Below are 12315 nucleotides of genomic sequence, written 5' to 3'. Positions count from 1 at the left end.
ATTTAGTTTGTGAGTCTGATTAATTACACATTCAATCTAGCATATTCCTAATACTTTGCAAATGCGATCAAAATCGTACTGTATTTTCCATGCTTTAGTCTACACTCGCCCACAAAATGTTCAAGCATAAAATCTGCTTGGTGCGCATAATTAATGTTGACCTCAGCAGGTCCCAACTCTGCGAGGACTATACTGTAGCAGCCTCAATAATTGGAAAAACACACTGGAAACCAGTTAAGTAGATTAGTAAAACTGTAACATTATGTCCGCCTGCTTGGGGGACACCACGGGCAGAGTCAATAAGAAATGGGGGGGTTTGGGGGGGATGGGCAAGGGGGACACAATTAGCTCAAAAGATTAAAAGAGCACTAAAGACACGTTCCTTGTGGGCATCTTTAGCCATAATGGTGGCTACTCTTGTCATTCTTGGCCACAGCACTGTTGACCCCTGCAAGATTTCCACTTAATTAGTGTTCTGGTGTCATTGGGCTGCATGCTTCATGTTTGGATTTACCTAATTAACCACTTAAACCCTATAGTTGACCAGAGTCCCTCAGGGCTCTATACTAGTGACTTTTCTGTTTTCACTCTACACTAGATATCCTGTCTGAAACACATTGTGAGCTTGTAGATCTGCTAGTTCTTTTATAAACGTTTTGCCACAATAGGGATGCTGGGGATTAAGTGGTTAAATAAGTCATGTGTGATGAATCACTGGTGTGCACTAGGTTATGGCACATGCTTGGCACGGCTTATTATCTTGGTGAATTGAATACACAGGAACACAATGGAAACAAGGCACAAGCCCTTAAGGCTTGTGTTATCCTTTTAGCAACACTAGACCTGTATGTGCCCGTCGGCCACACACGGTGTGGAACGCGCGTGTGTCAAGTCGGTTGGGCAAACGGTTCTCGAGTTACGTGCATTACAACCGTACACACACACACACACGCAGAGACGTGGCGCATTTACAGTAGGACCTGTACGTGCCCGTTGGCCACCAGCCTACTTGAGAGCAATGGAACTTGGGAACCTAATAATACCCGCTGTCAACTTGTCATAGCACCCGTTTTAACTATCTCTCTGTGTCCCACATGGAGATCTCTGTATTTTGTCTGTCTGCCTGTGTGTGAAGAGTGCAAACTGACTGTGAAAAGTGGAGTGGTTAAGTAATCAATTTGCAGGTGTGGGTTTGGGATTTAGGCTGATTAGGTCTGATTGGTCAGCAGAGCTGACCAGAGCCTTTTGGGGTGGTTCTGGAGAACTGTGGGTCCGACCGACTCGATACCGGGCACTGCACTCCCTGCAGGGGGTGGAACGCGTGTGTCGAATGTGAAGTCGGTGGGGCAAACGGTTCTCGAGTTACGTGCATTACAACCGTACGCACACGCACGCAGACAGAGACGTGGCGCATTTATAGTAGGATTGTATTATACCACTGTACTATTTGCAAAACTATTTTGCAAACTGTATTCAGTCAATCAATCAACCATTCAATCAATCAATCTTGGGACTTCTCTGGTCTAGCCAAATATACTGTCAGTCTGGGATGTCAGTGGAGTGGACATTGCTATTCGCTACTCAATAATGCAAATGATTATCACTGAATTTGAAGTGCATTGTGCTAAAATATGCACATTACACTCACATCAGGAGATTGTATGAATAATAATATATTATGAGACAGAATGACAAGCTCAAAGTTAGCATTTTCATTCTATCACTACCCTTCCATGTTTTGAATGTTCTAGATTTAATACTTTGATTTTGGTTATGTGATCCGACCATAGAGTGGGATCCGACACACCAAAGGTCTGACATGCGGAAACAATGGTCGCACATGCGGTCGAACATGCGCTGCTCCGTGCTTGCGGTTATGGTTAAGTTAGGGTTTGAGGTAGGTTGTCGGCCTAATGACAGTCGGACCAATAGTATGTCGGAACTCATTCCATCTAGGTTGTCGGTCTAATGATAGTCGGACCAATAGTATGTCGGAACTCATTCCATCTTGTTTTAGTCTCAGTTGGTATTTAGAAATAGCTTTTCTATGGATAACACAATCCTAATATAATACGATCAACAGGATAATTCTTTACTTGACAATAGTAGTCACTTCACTTGAACTCAATGATCTGATCTCTTTTCTTTTATCAAAGACACAGTGGGGATACAGTGCATACCAGCATTTGTGTTTGTGAGTGTGAGTGTTTAATTTAATTCATACAGTTGTACATCCACACTGTGCGTAGCGTGGTACAGTGTGATATACGGTACACATCTACACTGTACAAGTGTACAGTGTGGATGTATGACATTACACACTTATCTGCGAGTGCATCGCGCTTAGAATGATGACTCATTCTGTTAGCCATTGTTCAAATGGCCACCTGCAGCCTGCTTGCCTGGTCCATCAGGGAATTATCACAGACACTTGACATAATCTGCTGGCCTGCAGACAGTACAGAACGGTAGTCGGTAGCCTACCATTGAGACGTTGTACATGAAGACATGCTTACATGAGCAGGCCATAGATTATGCCAAGACATAAATAGATTAGGATTCAAGTATGATTAGGCGCCATGTTATGTATCTTGACTGTCTGTTCTAGTTCATATGGATTGTTTATGCATTGTTATCTATTTTAAGTATCTAATCACTGCGTAATTCGGTAGATTATGAATCATTTATTGGTTGGCTGTTATTATTACTGTCTATCGTCTATTACAGTATTGATAAACATTGTTTCTGTGATCCCTGCAGTGCTTCCCTTTCTCGTTTCACAACCTTGTCCTATGTCTTATTAATACATTTCAACAACTTTTGTCCTCTCTTTTCAGAAGACTAAGCCTTTCCTTTGACCCGTGCAATAACAAAATGCATGGCCTAAAAGCGATGGTGGCCAGTGACCATGTGAATATGGTATCACAAAACCATTGCCGCTAAATCGGTCATCTAACTTTATTTACATATTTAGACCATGGTATAAGATTTACAGGATTCTTAAATTACAAATTGAATTATATGGATCTCGAGATCCACATGGGAACGGCTCCAATGTGGATGTATAGGATTTCATGTTGCCAGCCTGTTACGTCAGTGTATGTATGACGTACTGTCTGACTCTAAATGTGGGCATGATTTGAACCCCATCTGAGCCCCATTGACTTCCATTATAAATTAAAGTGAAATATTTCATAAGATATTATTATGGTGCTGATCGATCCAGTGGTTATGAGAGTAACTCTGGACACACAGACAAACATACAGAGACTCTTATTAGATGGTTAGTCCTGCAGATCCACTCCATAGAAACAGATTTATATTCTAAAACACCTTTGAAGAAGAATAGACTCTCACCATGTTTCAATACATATTGGAAACTACCTGGAACATACTCTAAGAGGGAACATGATAATAGTTCACTCATATATTTAAAACTAAATATGACCTGACAAACAATCACTTCTGCCATCTGCAAGTGATTATTTCCCTCGGAAGGGAAAGGACATCATTAACCGTGCTTAGCAGTGTGGAGGATGTGTTCCGTCAGTGATATTTAATGTTCATACAAATTCCTTTCCAAAATGAACTCTTCTTCACTATAATAGAATGGAAAAGTTCTTAAGACCAGTTTTTCTCAAATCTCATGAGAAGTTAGAGTAGCCTTTCTGCATTGTACCTTCAATGTACAAAGGTGAACACATCCTGGTTTGATATCTGTAATTCTCTTACTAATGTATAGCACTGCCCTTTTGAGGGTAGTGCATAAAGGGGGAGACCATGGTTTGAGGCCTCATGCCAGAAGCCTGATTTGAATGTTTGTTGGGGTACCTGGAGGCATGGCGTGTACAGCCCGCCCTATAGTACTTGGTAAGAAATCCTCAAAGCAAATGTTGATGCTTTGATGGTTCTATTTTTAATTGGTGACATTTTATGTTCCATTTACAGAGTTGGGCAGGTGTGATGTTTTGTGAGGGGGAGCTCAGGAGCTGGGACGTCAGTAAAGGTGAATGTGTTTTTTTTATTTTATTTTCCTTGACAGAAAATATACATATATACATTTTCTATATCCGGCATGTTAAACTTATTACCCCTGCCCCCCACCTCCCATCAAGGTCACGACAAGACAAATAAAACAATACAAGACAGCCTAATTTATCCTCTGTATTCCAGAACCTGAGATCAGGTCCTTTCCTGGTTTATATTCAGTGGGAGTCAATGTGATCTGTATCTGGGGGGGGGGTGCTTAAAGTGTGCTTAGATCTGATATGGCCAATGCTGACGATGACTAGTGTGCATGGCCGCATCTCGCATGCACGCAAGCACGCGCACACACACACACACACACACACACACACACACACACACACACTGGGAGCAGATTCTAACCGTCTGCCTGGTTCAAATTCAAATCACTGGACAAAGAACATCCTGATGTGTAAGCAGAGAAAATGAAAATAAATGACGAATAGGAAGGAAAGATTCAATTTTGTCCAATTCCCTGGTTTTCAGCAAGTAGTTTGTATAGTATAACTCCAATCATCATTTATGTGATGAATAGTAAATTCTTCTAGTAGTCGTGTTAGAATTTAGGAAGTTGCTAATGCTGCATTGTTGAAATTCTCTATCTCTTAGGACCACTGTGTTCCAATACCGTCAAAGCTTCCCTTGCCTGCTGTGTGCATCACACACATTTTTCTTCTTTGTGCATTTGCATTGCAAAAATGCCTCAACCAGTGTGTAAGGTTGTCACAATTATTTACATAATCATTGCAAATTATTTGAGATAATCACAATTATTTCATCATAATTGTCATAATGGTGTTGAAAAATGTCCATGCATAAAAAGCTGAATTAGCGGATCTACAATTGTTACTTGTAGATCAGTAAAACATTAATAAAAATGCCAGTATAATTTCTTGATATATTTCAGTTATTTGCCATATCTGCCCCGTGCACCTACGAAGCCTAAAAGCCAAACAGAAATGTAATTTCTATTCCCAATTTCCAATGCCAAAAAACACAATTAAATCGTAGATCACAATTATTTGTCTGACAATTAATTGACAACTTAAAATGAATGTGCAAATGGTGACAGCCCTACCGGTGTGTGTGTGTGTGTGTCTACTCTGTGCCAGTGGCTGGCAGTCTGTCCTGACCTAGATCTCTGACAGTAACCAGCTGCTTCCTAAGCGACATCGCGCTGCCATCAGCAGAACAGGGTGGCGGGTGGCGCCCAGCGCCGGGGGAGATAAGTGTCAGATTGTAGCACGCTGAGCTCCTTGCTGTAGCTCAAAAGCCCTCGGCTTGTTTAGACATACCGGTGTAGCACCTCAGCAGCCTGCTGCTTGTTGTGACATCTTCCCAATTGCCTGTTGCATTTTGAGGGGTTTCAGTTCAGTTCAGTTTCACATGAACAAATTGCAATACAACAAGTTTGTTTGACAACGATATGGATGCGTCTCCTATTTGCTTCTTGTTGAACTTCTCCCTACATGGATTTATTAGTATTTCTTTTAGCAAGAAAGCCTCAAGAAACAGAAAATATTAATTAATATTAGATTTTTTTTTTAATGTATTTAAGCTCATGTAAATAGCCTATCAAGCACCATCTACATTGTAGCTTTGCATTACAAAAATTACACAGATTAATTAAACTAGCCTGGCAGATGGTTATAACCTGAAACACCTAATTTAACTCAATGCACTACTACTGAGGATTAGTAGATGACTTTAGATTAGGGCCCCCCTAGAAACATAGGAAACAAGAAGATTAGGGTAAAATGGGAGAACTGAAATGACCCTTTAGTTCTTTAGGCAGGCTAACATCCATCTAGATTTTAAGGAATCAAATACTGTAGGTGTTTTTCATGCCATGGACCCCCTAGCCAAGAGAGAGATGTGCAAAATTGTGTTGCAGAGTAAACGTTTTCATACAGTATATCGTCATACTTGTTTAACAGCTCTATCATCAGTGTTGTAATTATTGTTCGTTTGTTTACGCATGATCTTTTCTAATACTATGTTGGATTCAACCCCTTAAACCCTCTATAGCAAACCTGACCTGATTTGGCTCTGTACTTTGTCTGCTCTTTCCCCCCTCTACACCAAATCTCAAAATGCGATGTGTTGTGAGCTTGTAGATTGGTCTCTAACTCTAATATATTAAAGTCTAACTCATGTTGCTATGATTAGGTGATGTAATGATGATGAAAAACAAACGGTGTCAAAACAAACATTAAATTCTCATTCTTGTTAATGGGATTTAATTTAAAACAAACATTAATTTCTCAAACATTTAACTAAAAACAAACATTGAAACTGTATAGGCTATACTGTAGGAGGCCCCCTCAAAAAACAGAAGAAAAAAAAGGAACCATTCACACAAAGCTTTGGCAGCCACATAGAGATGAATATTCCTTGGACAAATTCACTTGTCCTTTGATTCTATCAGTGGATGCATTTCAAGTTAGTCAAAGTCAAGCATGATTCTAATGGTTAAAAAAGATGTCCTAACTGCTAAGCGCACCTCATAATAATCTTCAATGATCCGTGTTGATATCTCTTTACCTTTTCCACACCTTCTGCATGATTAATAATGAATGAAATAGCACTATAGAATCAGACTGGCTGAACCTGTGGAGGAAACTACTAACCAACCAATATCACGGACAGACTTAATGCAACAGTTAGTGCTTAGTCAACACAGATGCTGTCCCTAAATGCGTCATGCAAGCCAAACAACACACTCCAGCAACAAGAGCTTATGACCAATAGGCCTAACTGAAGCCAGCTGCCTTTCCCTCATACAGGTTTTACCGCCTTTTCTTTTCCTAATTCATCATGCCGTCTAATCGGCTCAATCATTATCCAATTGATATCCATATCCTCCCCATTTCCTAACAATATTACTTAGCTTCAAACACATTCAATACAATATCTCCAAATGCCTTTTTGGTTAATCCCTTAAATATCCCATAAATTAATCAATTCATGGTACAATGCAGATTATATTAAATCCTCCACTGTATTTCCTGAAACACATCATAGGCTAATCCAATCCAATGATATTGCTTTAGTGTATTTAAATTGAGTGTTTTGTAAAGAAAGCCTATAGAACCACCACATTTCTTTGGAGGATCATAAATGTTTCACCTTTCATCTTGATTTATCGTATATTTTCCTCATCTGATCTAACCTCATCGTAGGTTATCTGACTTATAGATGGTAAAGATAACATTTGACACTAATGGCAGCAGCTACCGGTTCTGCTAACAGGTCAGGGCGGTCAACATATTATTGTCCTCCTAGACTGTGATGCTGATGAAAGGCGTCAGTGGAGGATTAGGGAGCAGTGGCCACATGGAAGCCAGTGAGAGTGTGGCCCTCTAGAGGGAACGTGCCAGACAAGACGCTTTGCAGGTCTTTGAGCTGGTGACACACGACTGGGTAGCTGACTGACATCATCGCTGGAGGAAGGGGGGGGGGGATGGCATGCAGACATTCTGTGCAGATGTTCTCATGCAGGCCTCGTATACATCGATAATATGCATGCCCTCAAAAGTGTTCTGCAGAACAGTACAGTACAGTAGAGGGACCCCCTGGGGACCCCCACACAGTAACTCTTAAGAAATAATTGTCCGACTAAAACTATAGACTAAAATGCCAATAGTTTTTGTTGACTAAAACTAGACAAATAAATTCACGGTTTCTTGGACTAAAATTCTTGACTTTTAGTCATGACTAAATTAAAAAAAAGGATGAGTTCGACTAAATATGTCGGTTATTGTAACTGGACTAAGACTGAGACTAAATTTAAAAATAGCCGACAAAAACAACACTGTCTGCACGTGATACTCGGCCCGGAGACAGCAAAGACACGACACGTGCAAATGACTCATTATTAAGTTGATCAGGCGTCATAGATTTAGCTGGCAGCTGCTCACATGTTCTGATATGAGTCAATAGGGTGTATTAGAATCAAACTTTATAATTTATAATAAACTAATATTTATTCAATGTTATCATTAGACATTATCATGTATTGACTGTAGAGTCTCTCAAGCAAGTGTGTGTGATGCCTAAACAATGCACCTGTTATACCAAGATACAGTAGTTTGGAATTGTCAAAAGTGGTAAAAAAATAATTATAATCCTGTTCATAAAACTGTTCAAATAATTAGGTTTGGTCTGTAAGCTGCAAATGGCTCATCTGGTATTTACGGTGTACAGATATTGGCCACAAAGAGGGTAATAAAACGGATTATTGATGACCCTAAGAATACATGTGTCAGATGTGTGGTCTTGAAGCCATATTGTGCAATGAGTATTACATAAAATGAAAGCTGGCGATGACATAGTTTCAGTGCCAAAAGAACACAACTGAAACGATTACCTATAATAAAAGGACAACTGAAAAACCAAACCGAAAAACATGTTGGTTTGTTTGGTGCCAAAAAGGCATAAGAGTGTTAAAAAGTAGCCATATGCCCTTTTGGTAGTGAGCATAGCATTGTGGGTAGAACATTCTTACCCATATGGTAGCCTAAATCTTTATTATAGTGATCATATAATTATAAAGAACATATAATTCATGTATACATTTGTAAAACATGAATAATTCTGTTGACATTCCAAATGATTTAGAGAATGACCTTTATTACCGATTTGTAAATAATGTAACTCCTGCAAGTTAATGATTAGAAAAATATTTTTAAATGCATAATGTTACCATTGTACTACACTACAATACCTGTAGTACCTACAGCAGGGATACTCAAATAGATTTACCTGTGGGCCACATTACAAAAATGGCAAGGGGCCAGGGGCCAGTAGATAAAATTACGACATTAATGATACTTGATAACTTCTCTCTTTCAATTGCTTTATTTTCGCAAAATGTATCAAAGTACAATGTGCATGCACACAATATGTAAATAAATAAATGTGTTACATTTTCTTGCATAAACACAAAGAGCTGTTTCCATAACTGCACAAATTATTGCACATAACATGAGTAGCTGTTATAATAACATAATAACATAACATGAGTAGCTCTTTGCCTGCCTGCCTGCCTGCCTGCCTGTCTGTCTGTCTGTCCATGAGTAGTTATTTGTCTGTCTGTCAATGAGTAGCTGTCTTACTGTCTGCCTGTCTATGAGTAGCTGTCTGCCTGCCTGTCTATGAGTAGCTGTCTGTCTGTCTGCCTGCCTGCCTGTCCAATTGTCCATGAGTAGCTGTCTGTCTGCCTGTCTGAGTAGCTGTCTGCCTGCCTGCCTAATTGTCCATGAGTAGCTGTCTGTCTGCCTGTCTATGAGTAGCTGTCTGCCTGCCTGCCTAATTGTCCATGAGTAGCTGTCTGTCTGCCTGTCTATGAGTAGCTGTCTGCCTTCCTGCCTGTCCAATTGTCCATGAGTAGCTGTCTGTCTGTCTATGAGTTGCTGTCTGCCTGCCTGCCCAATTGTCTATGAGTAGCTGTCTGTCTGTCTATGAGTAGCTGTCTGCCTTCCTGCCTGTCCAATTGTCCATGAGTAGCTGTCTGCCTGCCTGTCCAATTCTCCATGAGTAGCTGTCTGTCTGCCTGTCTATGAGTAGCTGTCTGACTGCCTGCCTGTCCAATTCTCCATGAGTAGCTGTCTGTCTGTCTGCCTGTCTATGAGTAGCTGTCTGCCTGCCTGCCAGCCAGCAAGTTGGTTAACAGAAAATAAATTGTTATGGCTGAGTAAAATAAAATACAATAAACACAATTTGCCTGAAAATAGATTACCCAGCTATGACCTTTTTCATGAAAAAAAATGAGTAGTGATATGGCTGACTGAGTAAAATAAAACAATCTACCTGAAAATAGATAGCTATAAGTGAAGAGCAATTTCCGCAATTTCCATTTCCGCAATTTCCGCAATTTCCATTTCCACAATTTCCGCAATTTCCGCAATTACCATTTCGGCAATTTCCATTTCCGCATTTCCGCAATTTCCGTTTCCACCATTTCCGCAATTACAATTTCCTCAATTTCCATTTCCAACTATTAATGGCAGCTGGGTTTCATCATTCAAATAAAATAGAATTCTGTCCGTTTAGCTATAAAATTATGTCAGGGAATAGGGATACACAGTATATGTCTTTCATTTTCATTGCATCTCCCCCCCCCCCCCCCCCCAAGCTTTTATTTTCGTTCGAGTAATAGTACAACTCTAATAGTATTACTTATAATAATGTAATTAAAGATAACTTATTAATTAAAGATAACTTATTATTATTTTTATTTCATTTTCCAGATTTATTTTTCTTCTTTTTTTTAGATTTTCATTGGTGGGCCAGTCATAATGGTCCCGCGGGCCTGATGTGGCCTGCGGGCCTGAGGTTGAGTATCACTGACATACAGGAACAGGTTGCTGGTTGCATCAACCAAAACAAAGAAACAAAAAAGCACCATGGACAGTAAACAAAGAAACTAAAACGAGGTGAGATTTCCATTTTCCTCTAGTTAGGACCCTTTATATTAGGCCCAGTCGGTTAGTCAGTCACAATGTCTGATACATTGACCATAATCGGCAATGGCACATTGCATATAACAAGATATATTGGTGAGTGGTGTCCATGTGTGATGGTCAGGTCATTAGATAATTTCTTTCTTTCTGCAGCAAAGCAGCATTCTTAATTGTCAAATAGACAATTTGATTCACATTCGTCATATCATTCCGAGGTCACAGAATGTGCACCTGACTGAAAAATCACAATAGTATGTTTTCAATAACGTTAAACCTTCGCTGCTGTCCCACTCAGTACATCAGCATCCAGAGAGCCCCATGCCATGTAATCATGTCTTCTGGAACTGGAGCTGTCCCTCGACAGATCACTGTGGTCCCTCTCATTATCTTATCTCCCTTTGTAACCCGCTGTAATTCCCCTCGCTCATGATTGATGATGTCGCTGTCTGATTACACCAAGACAAAACCCCATTAAGATCACCTTTCCTTTCCCGGGGACAACTTCTCAAGGTCTACTGTAGAGGCAAGGGTTTCTATGAACTACTTTAAAAGATGCTGTTTACCCTCCTTCATACACGAAGGAGGGTATTCATTGGGAGTATTTTCTACTCCCAATGAGCACCACTGTCGCTGCATACTGGCAAGACAAGAACAGTGTACAATGGTAGTAATATTAGCCTGAAATTTCCTTTAGAGAAAGAATATTATACTTTAGAAATACTGACAAGCTTGACTAAACTGAATAGCAATCCTCTAGTCTAGATGCACCTACTGTATAACATGATGTGGCGCAAAGTGGCTGTGACATGATGTGGAGCAAAGTGGCTGTGATAAGGACAAAAAGAAACATGGGAACAGTGGTATATAAATCATTCAAATCGCAGGCCCTTCGGCTGGAGATCAGGTCCCGGGCTTGTCTCGCACAAATCAGATAGGTAACCTGTGCTCTTTTGAAAAGAGACAGTGGGTCCCATCTCTCCGTGCACCAGGTGGGGACAGATGCCTCATTATCGATGCCATGAGGGACAAAGCCAGCCCGGCACCCGATGCCCCCACACCGGCGTCTGGTTTCCGAGGCGACGACATGAGGCGGCCCTGGGTTGTTGCAGGACCGGCCTCATCTCTGACCTCAGCGAGCGCAGGTCGCTCAAAGAGTCACATTAAACTTTCAGAGGGTCCAAAGGTCCCCGTCAGGAGTGTTAACAACAGCATTGTCCCAGCCCTCCACTGACTCAAAGAGCCAGTGTAACAAGGCACCTATATATGCCCCCCCACCTCAAGGCCACGGTTGCCCCCCTGGGTCCACAGATAGAGTGACACAGTAAAAGTCCACCTAACGGTGTGTCTTTGTTTGTGTTTGTATAGTATATGAGAGAGACACACACGCACACGTACATAGAAATATAATAAGTTTTCTCATTTTTAATTGCACCTGATCAGATACATTTGAGAGTTGGCATAATAGCAATGACACAGGAGTTATTTTGCAAACAGTATATGTTTGTAGAAGCAGCAACTACTATACTATACTGAATCTGTGCAGCCTGCATTTTAAATCTTGTGTTGTAACTGGGGTATCTAGCTCTTTTGAGACAGCTCATAAACATTACAGTTCCACAGCATTCAAAATGAATATCCATTACTGAATATTTCTCAGAATTGTTTTTTTTTATGTTCTTGTCATTAATATTATTATTTATTCAGCTATCGCGGACTATCACTTGTGGCCCCTCAACAGTGGAAGGTGTAAAGTTATAACATCCAAGGCCTTAAACAGAAGGTTGCATTGGCCCAGCATGAATTTGTAATTATGCCATTATGTAAA

This window comes from Protomyctophum bolini (assembly GCF_963924005.1).
Source record: "Protomyctophum bolini genome assembly, chromosome: 1".
Lineage (NCBI taxonomy): Eukaryota > Metazoa > Chordata > Actinopteri > Myctophiformes > Myctophidae > Protomyctophum > Protomyctophum bolini.
The sequence above is the reverse complement of the archived record's forward strand: the minus strand, read 5'-3'. Positions refer to the sequence as shown.